Source organism: Suricata suricatta, chromosome 2 (assembly GCF_006229205.1).
Source record: "Suricata suricatta isolate VVHF042 chromosome 2, meerkat_22Aug2017_6uvM2_HiC, whole genome shotgun sequence".
NCBI lineage: Eukaryota > Metazoa > Chordata > Mammalia > Carnivora > Herpestidae > Suricata > Suricata suricatta.
In genome coordinates, this window is record NC_043701.1 from 102,250,168 (window position 1) to 102,267,219 (window position 17,052).

The 17,052-nt window shown below is 52.0% G+C and overlaps 1 long non-coding RNA gene across 1 annotated transcript; it reads right to left on the minus strand.

The window, feature by feature from the left end:
* Positions 1 to 12,717: 12,717 nt before the first annotated feature.
* LOC115284217 lies at positions 12,718 to 17,042 on the minus strand. Its single transcript, XR_003905136.1, has 2 exons — positions 16,427 to 17,042; positions 12,718 to 14,324 (listed from the first exon to the last, which is right to left on the minus strand). It is a non-coding gene; the product is annotated as an uncharacterized LOC115284217 (long non-coding RNA).
* Positions 17,043 to 17,052: the final 10 nt, after the last annotated feature.

Genomic DNA, 17,052 nt, shown 5'->3' on the forward strand with positions numbered 1-17,052 from the left:
ATACCACAGCTTCCTTCTGCAAACCCCACTGAAGGGGCCAGTTCCGTCAGCAGCGTGAGAGGCGGCACCCCAAACTGCCAGCGAGGCCCAGGAAGGGCGGCGGGTGTGGGGAGACACCGAGTGGAGCCGCGTCCCTCACCGCGTCAGGCAGGCCGCCCCGGCGGCCTCCCCACACTTCCAGCAGGGCTACAGGCTCAGCCTAGGTGAGCAAACTCCGAGTCCTGCAGGGCTGTCCCCCACCCCGACCCTTGCGGGGTGCCTCCTGACCCTCGCCCTCCCCACCCCCCCCCACTCCTGAGCTGGTGGCCCCACTGGGACCCTGAAGAGCCTGTCTCTGAGCAAGTTCCCTTCAACGTCTTGGGGGTCAAAGCCACTCATGTAGAAAAGCAGAAGCTCCTAAGCTGATGGTGAAGACCCTGGCACAGAACATTCCAGAATAGCCTGCCGACAGGGAAGGCTAGCAACTAAGTGACTGGTGAGGCAGAGTGACCACGTGAGATCACAGATCAACAGTCAAACTCAACAATTACAACACGTTTGTTGTTAGGATGAACTCAATCGAAGTGCTAACTTTCAACAGCCTTTTACCCATGAAAGTGGCTATTTCCTGTGGTTCCACTTGGCCTGTGAGAAAGGTCAGGCCTTCCTGATTCTGAGAAGACCAAGGCTCCAAGGCAATCAGTCTGGGCCCCGGTTACCACCCATGTGCCCCGGATGGAGAATGTGCCGTAGGACGGGAAGGCTGCTGAACCAGACTGGCTAGAAAAAAACCCGGTCCTGACTGGACTGTCCCTTTATCTCCTTAGGGACTCAGGGCAGCATGCTGCCTGAACTCAGGTTTCTCCTTCTTCCTAAAAGCAGCCCCTGCAAAGTGGGACGGCGTAGCCCTGGCCCCCACCCAGCCCCCCGCCTGGCACAACTCCAGGAACTCCTGGGCAGCACCCAGCTCTCAAGCAACCTGGTCTCACGCATGCCACAGTCACCTGCTGGGCAAGAAAGTGACAGGCGAGTGAGTACCCAGCAGACACTGGAGAGACTGGGACGGACACACGCCCCCGCAGGCGTCTGGGGAGGCAGGGATGAAACCACCCACAGGGAAGACTGCCCACAAGTGGACCGTCCAGTCAGTGTGCCCACAGTGCAAACACTGAACCCCAACTAAACAACACGTCAGCCCCCAAAACAATTCCATTCTTTTCTTTTAAAAATTTTTTAACGTTTATTTATTTTTGAGAGAGAGAACACGCGCAAGCGCACACAAGCAGGGAGGGGCAGAGACAGGGAGACACAGAATCTGAAGCAGGCGCTGACAGCTCAGAGCCCGATGTGGGGCTCAAACTCATGAACCGTGAGGTTCTGACCTGAGCCAAAGTTGGATACTTAACCGACTGAGCCACCCAGGTGCCCGAAAACAACTCCATTCTTGTAGGGCCACAGCACAAAACCACTGGACTCAACCATCATGGTACTTTGAACTTCATCTGTGAAAATGTTGTGGAAATTTGTTTCTTCTCCCCTCATGGAATTCCTCCCAGTGTCCCTGATTTTCCCTCTTGGGCCACAAAACCGAACCTGTGTACTAACAGGCCCTTTTTATATGAAAAGTTTGCTCACCCTGTCCTAAAACACAAAGCAAAATGTGAAAAATAAGATGAGATACACTATAGACCACGGTAAGCCAGACCCATAAAGTCTGTTGGTGACCTGGACGAGGACAAGAGTGGGCCTGGTGACCCAGGAGGGGTCAAGGGCAGACTGGAAGTGACTTAAGTTCTGAAGACAGCAGGGAGACACTGGCTCTACAGAAGGAAAAGGCCTTGTACGAAGGCCACCTGGGACACATGGACCCCAGACACTCAGACCCGGCCTCATAACACTGCAGGGCTCCAACAGGGGACCAAGTTTTCCCACAAGGAAACATGGAAGGGCTTCCAGGACCAGAACAAGCTCAGAAAAATCCCCATCAAGCTCTACGGAGCAATTATTCTGAACCCAGAAGTTCCTACAAAGTCAAAATTGTGCATCAGGCTCAGGCAGAACAAGGCTATGTTCATATGTGCAAGTGCCTGGCAAAGTTTACACCCCAAAAACTCCCTTTGAGAGACATACCAGAGGATGTACTACCAGCAAAAAAAGAAAAAGACGTGGATTCCAGGGAACAGTGCAATAACCCAGGAATGCGATGACCTCAATCGCAGGAAGAGTCGCGAACAGAGCCGACACAGCACTGGGTCCACGTTAGAACAGAGCAACGAGGCCCAGAAACAACATAAGGAGGACTCCGTTATATAACTTGTACGCGTAAGACCCCAGGTCTACAGTGATGATAAAAGCTTGGCTCTTTTCAAAGAAAAAAAATAAGCAATTTACAAAAAAAATCTAGAAAGCCAAAGTTGGTCAAAACACACCCCCCACCCTAGCGTGGAACATACTACGATACAACCCGGTGGGAACACCAGGCACTGCAGGCCCAGTGGCCTCCAGGTGGCCCTGCGTCACGCTGCTCCAGAAGCACAGACCCCATGGCAGATTTTCACTTTCCCATGGTCTGACCACACAACCCGAACGGAACTTGGGCCCAAGCAAGGCACCGGGCAGGCTCACAGCTAGCGGACCGTCACAGCCTCCAGGTGTTTCTGCACCTGAGAGATGCTGCTTTTAAAAACAGGGATCACGGTTTGGAACTGAGAGTTCTAATTCCCTAACTCTACACTCGGGTCTTACGTCTCACGAGAATGATCTCAGTCCCTGGTCACTGGGTCGGCAGCAACCCCCGGCATGGATGCCGCTCACGTCCAGGCAGTGCCCTCCCTAGCACCTCACGCACTGCCCACAGCGCCCCTGCATCTGCAGCTCTGACCACGGGAGGGCCATGCCACCATCCAGCCTGTCAGCGACCTCGCACATGCACAGCTAGGAAGTCAAAATGAAATATCCTTTTCTGGGTTAAGAGCCGAAGCAAGTGCCAAACACAACGTGACCCTGAGAAACTCCTTTTCTAAGTAACTGACAAAACGGACAAAAGATTAAAGAGAAGAAGAAGAAGTGGGGAGGAGAGGAGGGAGGAAAGAGGAGCAACAAGGGGAGAAGGGGGAGGAGGAGGACCCGTGACAGGAGGAAAGTGGACACCAACCTCTGACCAGTGGTCCCAGGGCTTTGACGCTCCCCACAGCGGCCACAGAGCACGGGCCTCCCACCCCCCACCCCCAGATGCAAGAAGCCAAGCACACACCTAAGGAAACAGGCCAAGTGTTTGCTCCAGGCGTCCTCCCTTCTCTCTGGTCACAGCAGCCACAGCAACACTGATCCTTCACCATCTCCAACTGGGAAGTCCATGGCCATCCCCTTGCACGTGTTCATGTAGCCCACCCTCTGGCCAGTGGCGGAGGATGGCTCAGGGGACAGCTCAGAGGACAGCTCAGAAGGGAACTCAGGGGACAGCTTGGGGGATGGCTCAGGGACAGCTCAGGGGACAGCTTGGGGGACGGCTCAGGGGACAGCTTGGGGGACAGCTTGGGAGAGAGCTTGGAGAGCTCAGGGGACAGCCTGGGGATGTCTGGGGGAGAGCTCAGGGGTCAGCTCAGGGACAGCTCAGGGGACAGCTCAGACTGGGGAACAGCCGCCGGATCAATACTGCCGCTACAGGAAAGCTCTGAGGTGTTTGCTGGCCTCGTTCTGGGGACTTGGCAAGAGAGAGCGAGGAGAGGAGCTGTCTGTGCTGGAAAGACCTCAGGAGTCCAGAGAGACGTGCCCAACGCAGACCCAGAATCACAGGGTGACAGGCCAGCTCCCGGGGCAGCCTGTGCTTGCCGGAGCCGAGAGTCCGTGGGTAACCCTGCTAACACAAGCACGCTGCCACTTTGTCCTCACACACTGCAGCAGGTGCAAAGTGACACCAGGGTTATTCCCAATAACATGATCGCCAAAGACAACTTGTCTAGAGCTTTTTAGTAGTTCTCGGCCCTGGTGCATAGCCCGCGGGGGGCGTGCATCAAATGTCCATGGTTTACTTACCTGAAACAACTCTTCCCTGAGGGGTTATACCTTTCTGTTGGTTTACACCATTTTTTAAGTTTATTTCTTTATTTTGAGAGAAAGAGTAGGGCAGAAAAAGAGAGAGGGGCAGAAAGAGAGGAGAGAGCATCCCAAGCAGGCTCTGCACTGCCAGCCCAGAACACATGGGGCTCCATCCCACAAACCATGAGATAGTGACCTGAGCGGAAACCAAGACTCGGAGGCTTAACCGACTGAGCCACCCAGGTGCCCCTATGACATTTTTGACACATATTTTGCTTTTCATTTTCAAGTGACATTTAAGGAAGCTTTTATTCAGTTTGTAATACAATAGAACATTAGATAACTATGGTCATGAGGCTTATGCTAAGTGCTCACACTCTCCATGCCTCCAACTAACCATTTAAAAACCATCAGAGTTGGGGGCTCAGTCAGTTAATCAACTTTCACTCAAGTCACGATCTCACAGTTCATGGGTTTGGGCCCTGCACAGGGCTCAGAGCTGACAGCTGACAGTTCAGAGCCTGGAGTCTGCTTTGGATTCTGTGTCTCCCTCTCTCCCTGCCCCTCCCTCAGGCCCTCTCTCTCTCTCTCTCTCTCACAAAAATAAATGTTAAAAAAAATAAATAAACAAAAACCATCAGAGTGAATACACGCACGCGCACGTCCCAGAGCCCACTCACAGGGCTCTCAGGTCCCTCTGCTCTGATGGCTGGCGAGCATGGTTTGGGGATCACGCACCCACATGTGGAGTGCGGCCACGATGCACAGCCCAGGGCACAAACTGCTCCCCACTCCTGCCAGGGCATCCCTGGGCGGTCTTCAGAAGTGGGATGCTGGCTTAGTCAATGCTCCAGGTAAGCGGGCACAGCTGCTGTGCCGTCAGCTCGGGGGGTTCTGTAGACCTTGGGAGGCGGGGCAGGTGGCCTGAAGTGCTCCAAGCCTACATTTCTCCTGTTCTAGAGAGTCTGACTTGCCTCTTCACTCATCAAAACCCATTTGCATTTCTCTTTCCGTGAACCGTCTGTGCCGGCATCTTGCCTGCTTTTCCTCTCAGCCCCGGGCCTCGGTTGTTTTGTCTTCCAGTGTTATTCATGAGATATTTGTCTTCCGTTGTAGAAGTTACAGATACTGTTTTCTCCATTTACTTCTCTTTTTTACTCTGCTTATGTGTATGTTACAGCCGAAGTACTTTGTTTTTTAGTACAGTCTCTGGGCTGTCTGCGGATCATCCGCATAGACAACCCTGCACATGTCCTACCCTTCTCCATGGGGGTCTGCGCCCCTCACACACCCCGCACACACCGCCCCCCACAGCCCCTCACGCACAGCCCCCGAGGCTCCTCACACTCGCCCCCCCTGCAGCCCCTCATGAGCCTTACACACTCAGCCCCCCAGCCGCCCCTCACGAGCCTCACACACTCGCCCCCCCACGGCTCCTCGAGCCTTGCACACTCACATACACCCCCCTCGGCACTTCACTGCATGCCAGCTCTTGGCTCCCTCCCCCGCTGCCCCTGCTCCTGCTCTGCTGCTGCTCCTAGCTCAGGTGAGCGTGACATCAAGTTCTCAGAGCCGGGTGCCATCTTCACCAGGGTCAGGTCACGGTGTAAGTCAACCTAAGGCGACTGGACACAGCGCGAGGCTGCCATCCCATTCAAACACAAGACGGGTCCCCATTTCCTCCAGTGCGGGTCTGTTTGAGGAGTCTGTCTCACGGACATTCCAGCCAAGTCTGCTCTCAGCTGGGAGCACACGCCTGCACCATGGACACGCCTGTACCAGGGACACACCTGCACCGGGGACGCACCCGCACTGGGGACATGCCTGCACCCAGGGATGCGCTTGTACCTGGGGATGCGCTTGTACCTGCAGACGGACCTGCACCCAGTGACGCGCCTGCACCGGGGACACGCCTGCACCTGCAGATGGGACTTTTTGTTACAGACCGGCAAGGCGAGCAGAGCCAGGCAGACAGGGGCCACGCAGGTGGCAGGATGGGGTGGCAGTGTCTGTGCTGACGTGAGTGCTAGTGCCGGTGAGCTTGGACTTGCTGTCACATCAGCCCCAGTAACGGAAGAGAAGGCTCTGGGAGTTGACCCCTGCGAGGCGAGGCCATCACCCCTAGAGGCATCAAGACGCACACAGAGCCCAGGTCGGCCAGAAGCCACAGTGCACGGAGCCCCCAAACAGCAGGGCTGCCGCCCATACCACCCAGCGAGGTAACTGGGCCTGAACATGCTGCGCCCTGAGAAGGAGAGGAGCAGCAGCCTGGCGGCAGCGGCCAAGAAAACAAGACCCATCACTGTCTGAACCCTACACTGGCTGCATGACACCAGCCTCGTTCTGGGGGGCATCCTGACTGACGGATGGCCTCCAGAGAGAGCCCCTGCAAGGGTACGGGTCGTTTCCACACTTCTGTCTAAAGGGCAGGTCATGACAAGGTCGAAGGCCATGGCCCTGCTTCCCCAGCTCACCTCTGAGGTGTCTGGACAGGACCATGGACAGCCCCGCACAGGTGGGCCCGACGGCCACCAACAGCAGAGAGGACACCCAATATGGCACAACTTCTTAGGAGACACAGAAAGCTTCGTCCACATCTGGGCATTCAGCAGCTTACTCCCAGTGTGGCGGGATGTTAGCAGCCCTCCACCCTCTGCGCCCCCCACCCCAGTCCCCTTCCGGTGTGAGGACCAGCCCTACAGCCTCAGGAGCTCTGGCAACAGGCCTGGCCTAGAGCTCAAGACTCCCTGACACATATGACCATCCAACCTCCTGACCAAAGAACTTTCTCTGTGCAAGCAGAAAGTGCTTCCAGAGTCCGGGCCAAAAACAGACAACCAACAGAGGGAATGGGATGAGAAAGAGGAACAGAGTAAATAGAATGAGGGAGAGGAGTACATATGGAGACATAGAGGTGAAGGAAAGGAGTGCCCTCAGAAGGAACAGGAGGAGGGAGAGGAGCATCCTCAGAGGGAACGGAGGGAACAGGAGGAGAGAGAGGAGTGCCCCTAGAGGGAACGGGAGGAGGGAGAGGAGCGCCCCCAGAAGGGAATGGGAGGAGGGAGAGGAGTGCCCTCAGGATAGAAAGCAATGACTGTTCACCTCAATTCTGCAGGGTTTTCCCCAGCTGCATTCCCACAAGGTAAAACCCACCCCAGAAATGCCACCAGGAGAGGGAAAGCGCACCTTCATTAAAGGGTAAACCTGGCCACTTCAGCAGACAGACAGCAAGCAGCACACAGCACAGGCTGGACACAGCAGAAGTGAGTTTGCTGCCTCACCCACACCACCGGCTCAGCAGGGCTGCGCCCACCCACTTGGACCCACCTCGCCCGAGGCATACAGCCCACAGACGGCTGTAGCTGTCTGCATTAGGGACCATGAGCCCCCCAGAGCACGAGCCTGGACACAGCCACCAAGGGGTGGCTCCTCCCCGTAGGATGACGTGGCCGTCTATCCATGCAGCCTGTACAGGCACCCAGAGAGGAGACACTGTGGCCAACAAGGCCGCAAGCATTCGAGCCGGGGCCCGACCCGGACCCCACGATGAGGAGTGGCCAGGAGACACCAAGCAGCTACCAAGGGCAGGTGGCAGGCAGCGCACAGCCACCCTGCTTCTGCCACGGAAGCCGCTGACGCAGTGATTCTGCTCAGGGCACACGGGGTTTTCCATGCCGTTCCTGCAACTCTTCCTAAGTTTGAAATTCTCTCAAAATAGTTTTTTTAAAGCATGAGAACTACACACGTTTTATAAGAACACAGAGAAAAGGACCCACATTAAACCATTTAGGATGTTTGCCAATGAGGGCGAGGTGTGAAGGAAGAGGGAGACTGGGGATCAAAGGAGCCGGGAAACAGATGAAGACGGCAAAGAGGAAACCCCCAGACACAGCAGGGACCAATCAGACATGCCATCTCCCCCTGCAGCCGAGCCCCAATAACGGAGGGAGCAAGAGGGGGGTAGGACCACCCCACTGCTGAAGGCAGGCACCAGGGATATGCGACAGGCCAGGTGTCCAGGGTTTCCCCAGAAAAATCAAATTGTGTCCCTTCCAGTGACACCAGGGAGCCAAGCACAAGTTTCTCATGACGCGTAGGATCCAGATACACAGGAAGAGCTGTGGAAACCAGGGTTCCCAAGCAGGACGGTCCAGGAGGTCCATGGATGTGGAATGTCTTCTCGGCGTGTGCCAGGTGATAAAGCAGACGGTGTGCTGCGACTGGGTTTTCTCCCTCTGGTGATGCAGCAACACTTCCGCTCTAGGAATAAACTTACGAGAACACTTCATACAGATGCAGAAGGGTCGCCCCAGAAATAGGGTCCACAGGCGTCTCTTTGTAGCAGGTATTAAAACACAACAGAATCTTTAAGGGATACCGGCAACCAGTTACCCTGATACCTCCACCTTCTTCCAGGACAGGTAGCTCCTCACAGGGGGCTCCACTTCCTGCTGGTCTCAACACAGGCCAGATGTGCCTATAGAAATCTGTGCTTCTCACCAAGGAGCAGCCCAGCAGGGCAGGCAGCATGGGCCAGACTTCTCCAACAACAATAGCACCACATGACAGAGTGAGGATAGTGGGGGGGGCGGGGGGGGCGGCCCTCAGAGAATCCACTCACTTTGTAGAGTGCACATCCTGACCCACTGTGCTGTGCTCCTTCTAACAGCACTATCTCATGGCACTAAAAGCCTCCCCAGCAGATGGTGAGGGAGTTCTGGGAAGGCAGGGACAGTTCCCCAGAAAGCCCCACACCCAGTGGGCAGTAAACCAGTGTGTGCAATAAATGAAACCAAGGAAATAAAACTGCGCCAACACAGAAAATAATACACACATAGAAAGCCACCTGAAAAGCTCTGATAAAACTGTTTGTTGCTTCTAGCTGATAGGAGCTTTTTTCATTCTTTTCTTAAATATATTTTGCTACTTTTTCTCATCTATATATGTATTTTTTAGTAAGAAAACATTTAAGTTCATGTTGGAAAATAAAACGCCGATTAGCAGATACCATTGGCATATACCATTTTTGCCTATCGGCTTGACAAGTATTCAATAGTCTGATACTGTGTTACATGAGCAAAGCTATTTGAAAACACACATTCTTATAAACTCTTAAGAATCAAAACCGGTACTGCTGTGGGCACCAACTTATCGAATGGACTAAAATTACAAATGTACGTAAGCCTTCCTAACAATTGCATTTTTGGAAACTAATCCATGGATACACGTACACACGTGTGAAAGGTTAGTAGACAGCCAATCTCTGCATTTTTGTTAAAGCAAAATGACAATGTAAAATTCTATAAATAGGCTACTGTTGAATTATGAATCCTATTAATCCAAGCGAAAATGCCACCAACCCCCAAAGAGGAGTAACATGCATAATGAAAGATCTCCAGAAATATACTGTCAAGAAAAAAGAATCCACGAGAGGTTCCTAGTCCCCTCATAGAAGTTAACAATACCCCATAGCAGTGAGCACATCTGCTGACCAGATCTTAGTTTCTAGAAACCACTTCCACTGAAAACAACCAGGCCCCTGGGCAAATGTCTGGTTCCGGGCTGGGGCAGGAAAGCAGATCAGCCCAGAACACCTTGCAGCAAATGTAAACAAGAGCTCAAAGAATACAGGGACTGGCCAAAAACCACAAGCCATGCAATAATGTGAACACAGCTAACATGACCAAACTGTACACTTAAAAATAGTTAAAGGGCACCGGGGTGGCTCAGTCAGTCGAGCATCCGACTTCGGCTCAGGTCATGATTTCACGTTCATGGATTCGAGCCCCGTGTCAGGCTCTGTGCTGACAGCTCAGAGCCTGGAGCCTACTTCAGATTCCGTGTCTCCTTCTCTCTCTGCCCCTCCCTCTCTCATGCTCTGTCTCTCTCTGTCTCAAAAATAAATAAAACATTAAAAAAATAAAATAAAATAAATTTTTTTTTAAAAGGAGCATGGCATGACAGTGATTTGTGGCTGCTGGGGTAGGGTCCTACACAACCGAACCGTAAAAATACTCGACCCCAAAAAAGACCAGAAAGAAGAATCAAAGCACAGAAAAGAAACAGAAAATGAATAGCAAAAGGGCTGTCAATAATTATATGAAATTTGAAGGCAAAATTAAAGGGCACAAACTGTTAGACTAGATTAAAAAGGTGTAACAATCGCATAAGCAATACACGGATTATAACAGATGCAGTTTAGACAAAGCTATAGACCGCTGAAGGACATGGTATGCCCACATGCAGCAAAGGAAGCTGGTGTGGTTCAACAGCACAGAACAGGAAAAGTTTATTGCCAGTGCTTTCAAATTCCACGTTGTGACTACCCATTCGGGGACCATTTGCTGAGTTTTGGTAGAGTATTGAGAACAATCTGGGGCGCCTGGGTGGCTCAGTCGGTCATGCATTTGACTCTTGATTTCAGCTCTGGAGCTCCAGTCATGATCTCACAGTTGGTGAGTTTGAGCCCCGCATCAGGCTACACTGACAGCATGGAGGCTGCTTGGAAGTCTCTCTCCCTCACTCTCTCTCAAAAATAAACAAACATTAAAAGGAAAATAGAAGAAGAATCGATCACTGGGACCCTTGGCTGGCTCACTCAGGAGAGCATGTGACTCTCGTCCCAGGGGCTTGAGTTTGAGCCCAACGCTGGGCATGGAGCCCACTCAAAAACAAACTAAGAATGATTTTTTTTTAAAGAATCAAAAAAAAAGAAGAAGAATCCACCCTTATCTGAAAAAGCTATTAAAATACTTCACCCGTTTCCAGCTACATATCTCTGTGAGGCCAGATTTTCTCTACACATTTCAACCAAAATCACATACAGCAACAGAATGAATGCAGAAACAGATACGAGAATCTAGCAGTCTTCTAATTACCTAGACGATAAAGAGATTTTCAGAAACGCACAAAGAAAACAGAACAACAACAAAAACAAGGCAAGCTGGTATGCCTATATTAACATCAGACAAGTAGATTTCGAAATGAGAAATATTACCAGAAGCAAAAGTGGTGATTTCACATTGCAACAGTCAATTCAATGAGACATAATGATCCTGAACGTGTATGTACTTAGAACAAAAGACCTAAAGCCAAAATGAATGTAACCACAGGAAACAAACTCAGAACAATCACTGAAGATCTGAGCGCCCACTCCCTCAGTAGCTGCTAGAATTAGGTGACAAATTACTGGGGAACAGCGGGGTGGTGTCTCATAAAGTTAAATACGTAGTTACCAGAAGCTTGGCAACATCAGCATTCAGAAATGACAAGATATGTCCACACAATGTCTTGTTCACAAACGTTCACGGTTTCCCAAGAGCCCGAAGCTGGAAGGAACCCGAAGGGCCAGCAGCAGATGAATGGATCAACACGCTGCGGTCCCTGCGGGAGGCAGAGTGCCACTTGACATCACAGAAGAGTCCCAGGACCGTGATGTGGAGTAAAGGCATCTGAGCCCACAGGACGATGTACTGTGTGAATCCATGTGTGTGAGGCTCCTGGACAGAAACTCATCCCGACGGAAGTCATCCCAAGTGGACAAGATCAGCATGGCGCTTGCCTCAGGAAGGGACTCATTAGAGGCACGAGGGGTCTTCCTGAGTGATGGAAACGGCCTATTTCTTGGCAGGGGTTTGAGCTGTACATATGCACAATTGTCAAAAATTAGCTCGCGCGCGCGCACACACACACACACACACACACACACACTGGTAAAAAAAAATTAGCTAATGTGCTCGTAAGACACATGCACATCGCTCTACATAGATCGCACAGAGAAAGAAAACTGTAAACGATATTGAACTCTAATGACATGCACACCGCTATACTCAAAGTGAGATGACATGTGTGACGCATCCTGAAGCACATCAGGACCAAGTGAGTTGACAAGAGGGTCCACAGGGAAGCAGAGGCGTAGGTATGGGATAAGACAAGTACAGCGAACATTCACGGTAGAATCTAGGTGGTGGGTGGACAGGTACTTGCTATAAAATCTTTCAACTTCAGTGCATTCAAAAACGTTTATAATAAAATGCTGGGGGGCAGACTCTAGACCCTTAATCCACGGAGGCAATAGAAGATTCAACACTGGGAGAGAGGAACCTCGTAACGGGGCTGGAGAGGGTCTGACATCAATGCGTACAAGGGCAGGTCAGTTCCAGCCACTGTTCCTCCACTGAATGTGAACTGGTGGGAGCCATGTACGGTGACATGAATACTGGCACTCAGACCTGGGACGTTTCCTGACATGTGACAGGCAGGATGACAGAGCTGCACGTAGGTCTGTCCGAGGCCTGAAATTAGTATACTGTGTCTCCATCCAATCAACAGCGAGGAATTCTGAACCATGCCTGACCGCAGAGTGACTGTAACGGCACCCAGGAAACATACTGGATTTGTGGTAAAACACCACGTGCAACTGTAACCGTAGAATGGAGAGTCAAGACTCAAAGACAGAAGTCTCCTTCTCAGAGGCACAAGGGACAGCAGGCCAAGCGGTGCGCCCTGCCCACGCGGGCCACTCTTTCAGAAGTCCACTGCTCTTCCCACCTCCCAGGTTACAGGATACCCAGTACCCTAAGCCTCAGACAAAAGCCCCAGTTCCAACTTCCTGCTGCACCTGGCAGTCCAGGTGCCTGAATTCTTGGCACAACCAGCCAGAAATTGCTACTTTCACTGCACACTTACAAGGAAACAGTGTAACATTTCTGGCCCTGGCTCTGGGCTGGGGAAATTTTCATTTTTATTTGTACATTAACAAATCCAAAGATGAGCTCCCTGCATAACCGTTAAAACCAAGCTGCTGTTCCAGGGCTGACGGAGGAGAAAGAGCAGTGACAAGTGCTGGTGCAGCCAAGGGGCAGGACAGACAAGCTCAGCCCTCCCCCCACCCACCTGCTGCAGACCCCCCCAGCACCAAGCTTGTCGTGGACTACACAGCCCTAGTGTGTGGCGTGCCGTCCTGGGGCCAAGTGGGTCGTCTGCGGGGTCAGTGGAGACAATCAGAATGTTTGGGCTAGACTGAGACCACCTTCCCCCAACAGGGTCCAAGCACAGACTCTGGCCACATCACCCTGATGTCTCAAGTGTTCTTGACAGAGCACCAGACCAGGTGGCTCAGACAACACAGTTATTCTTTCCCATTCACGCTCGTCCCAGATCCAGGCACGGCCGGGCTGGTCCCGCCCGAGGCCTCTCCAAGGTGTGCAGACAGCCATGTCATCCCCATGTCCTCACATGGTCATCCCTCCGTGTGTGTCTGTGTCCCAGCCAATCACACCGGAGTAGAGCCCATATCAGTACCTTATTTTGCCTCCATCACCTCCTCAGAGACTCATCTGCACATACACACTTGGGCTGGAATGGGCCGTGGGGCCGGGCTCCCCGCTGTGGACTTGGGGGAAACAATTCAGCCCATCACAGCCAGGAAGTAGGCTGAATAAAGAGAAGCACCGATGATGTTTGCACTCAGGGCACAGGAGCCCCAGGACGAGATTTTCCCCATGCCTGTGCCTGACGACTCTCTCATCAGAGCTCGCTCCCTCCAAGTTCACTCTCAGCCACCTTCTGAGCGGCACCTCCATCCCAGTGGCCACAGAGCTCATGTCCCCCAACGCCCTGTCCTGGAACACGGGCAGTGCCGATGAACAGTTCTTAAAGGGGTACGAAAACCTCCAGGGGCTTTCGCTGTCCCCGGGACCCAAACTGCCGCCCCCGCCAACGGGCCCAGGCTGTCCCTGCACATCCACCGTTTCTGATGGTCATGAACCAGTCCCCACGTGGGACGAGCTGCTGGTCACTGTGTGTCTCCCAAGGCAGCGGCACTGGCTCCTGTCCTTCTCCAATGCCGTGCAAGCAGAGGCACCCCCACCAAGATGCAGCGGCCTCAGCCCCTCTCCTCACTGCACAACACAGGTCCCGGGTGCTGGGGTAAACGGGAAGATTCCGTGTGTTAAACCTATAGTTTGCAGCCCACCACAGAGCAGGGCGGCCGGGCTGGGGCTGCCGAGAGAGATGAAGAAACGGGAGCCCAGACGTCACGGCAGTGACCAAGCGCACTGGGACAGAAGACACTCGTCCCTGACCACACGGGCAGAGGGCTGACGGCCACTCTCATCTCAGAGCCGCCCCCATCACGGTACCGCTGTGGAAGAGGTGTTTTCCTCCATGCGACCTTCCTCCCGAACGGTGCTCAGAGCGGTAACAGCCAAGCCCTGCAAGGTCCTGGCGGCTCCGGACGCGAGAGCGCGGTGGCCAGTGGGTTATGCAATCTGACTGAAGGCGGCAGGGACTCCACGTTTCTTACGCTGAAAATTAATAAATACAGGATACTATCTCAGTGGGTTGAGTGTCTGACTCTTGACCTCGGCTCAGGTCCTGATCTCATAGTTGTGAGTTCGAGCCCCGTATCTGTGCTGTAACCTATGTACCCGTCTCCGACTCAAGGAGGAATGGGCCTCACAGCTGTTGGTCTCTCTGGACTCACCTACCGGCCACCTGACCTACAGTCTCTGCCAGGCACACTGCCTGCTGCTCTGCCCGCCTCCTCACTCAGGGCGCCGTGTGGTCCCCCAAGAATCACCGTGAAAACCACCCAAGAGAAAGAGGAAACAAGGCATACATCCCACCTGCCCTTGGCTAACCCGCGTTACAGCCACAATAGGGCGTGACTGGCAATTTTTTAATGGGGGGAGGAAAGAACAGCATATAAAAATCAGAACATATTGTTTATATTAAGTACTATTTAAATTTTCATTTTAGGTAAACAAATATTTACACACACACACACACACACACACACACGTCCGTGGAGAAGGCTCTCTGACAGCCGGAGAGATGAAAGTACAAAGCACTGGTCCACAGGCACCTGGATGGCTCAGTCAGTTAAGCATCCGACTCTTGATTTTGGCTCAGGTCATGATCTCACAGTTCATAGGTTCAAGCCTCCCATCATGCTCTGTGCTGACAGCTCAGAGCTAGACCCTGCTTCAGATTCTCTGTCTCTGTCTCTCTCAAAGTAACAAATAAACATGAAAGAAAGAAAGGAAGGAAGGAAGGATGGACGGACAGACAGGGCTGTACCTGGGGGCACTTTGTATGAAACCCACTCTGTTCTACTTATTCCCTGGCAGTCACAGATTCCCATCCTGAGTAAACAAATAGGCCACGTTAGAACAAGCCTGAATAACTGCTTGACAGAAGACCAGGACAAGGTTCTGAAGAATCTACCAATCTACGTTTTTAAATCTGGGGGCTCCTGGCTGGCTCAGTCGGTAGGGCACGCAACTCTTGATCTCAGTCAGGAATTCAAGCCCCATGATAGGCCTACAGCTTACCTTTAAAAAATAAAATGAAAATAACAAATAAAGGTTAAATCTGCATTTTTTTTAATCTGCATTTTTTGAGGGAGCTAACTTGAAGACAAGTTATTTTAATTTTTTTTAACATTTATTTTTGAGAGACAGAGCTTGAGCAGGGCAAAAGTAGAGAGAGAGGGGAGACACAGAATCCGAAGCAGGCTCCAGGCTCTGAGCTGTCAGCACAGAGGCTGACGTGCGGCTCAAACTCACAAACTGTGAGATCATGATGTGAGCTGAAGTCAGATACTTAGCCGACTGAGTCAGCCAGGTGCTCCTGAAGAGAGAATTTAAACCTCCAAACTGTACTTTCATAAAACGATCAGGTCATTACTTCTGCTATTTTAACTTGAATTTGTGTGTCAGTTTTAAAATAGATTAATCTGGTTAATTTAACCCCAACGAGAACAACATAAACACCAAGTTTCAGCATCAAGTTTCATGAGTTGGAGGTGACCCCGTACTGAATGGAGGAGCAGAGCAGGACGCCTGGCAGACAGCAATAGAGAAAGTGTGCTAAGTGGTGGCCTGGATGGAACTCATGCCCCAGAGGCGGCTGGCTGGCCTGCCCGTGGGAAAAAGAGCTAGGGCAGAGGCAGAATACAGAGAAACACTGAAAGCCTGGCTTAGGCAACTATGTAACAGGAGATAATCTTCTGTAAGAGACAGTGAAATTCATCTTTAATCTTCCCAACCCCTAAATCTCAACACCGCCCCCAACCCTAAACTTCTTGAGTTTTGCTGGCTTTTTACTTCTATTTCAAAAGCTCAGGAACGCCTCACTGATTCCCCATCCCTCTCAACACTGCTTGAATATTCTATTCTTTCTACCAAACCTGGTGGAAGGCTCTAGAAAGAATTCGGTCTATCCCATGCTTCCCCATCATAGGCAGGTTAGCATCCATTCGAAAGGAGTGACTCTCCTGAGCCAGCACTATCTGGCCTGGGTGTGGAAGACGCCTCAAGGCCAAAACTGGTGCTGTGCTGGGAGCCCTACACTGTCAGCCAAAAGCCCTGGGGACAGGCCACCTCTTGGGCACCTCACCACCCACCTGCTGTCTGCCCGTAACACAGAAGGATGGAGACGACTTTCTTCTGGGAGCTTTCCCCCCTATGGTGGGCAGCAGTCTGGCACTTGCAGGCTGAATCACTTTCTTGGGCTGTTTTCCAGACTTAACCCATATCTGTAGGTAACCACAAAACTAGATGCCCACTCACAATGAACACAACTACCAGAGAGAAAGTTTGCAGAACCCCCCACGACCCCCTGAAGACCACCCAGCTACTGGACCTCAAATATAGCCTTTTAAAAACGGGCACCTAGTAACCAAGGTGCTGCAGACTGGTTACGGAAGGGCACAGCAGGCCGAGGCCAGCTCCGGCCAGGAGATCAGAGGACCCACCGAGGTCTGTGGTAAACGTGCATGAAAGTGCACGCTGGCGAAATTCTGCACATGACAAATTCCCTAAGACTGAGACCCATTTTCCAGCTGACCCCGCTTAGTTACGTCTCCTTAAAATGTTGCCCGTACCAACGACTCCAGCCTATAATTAAAGCCACACTTTTAAAACTGCAGGAACTAAGTAAGACGCCTCCTGAACTATGTCCGAAATGCAAGTGCCAAACGTAGCGTCACTGAAATCGCTCGGCTACAGTCAGGCAGAGCAAACCTCACCC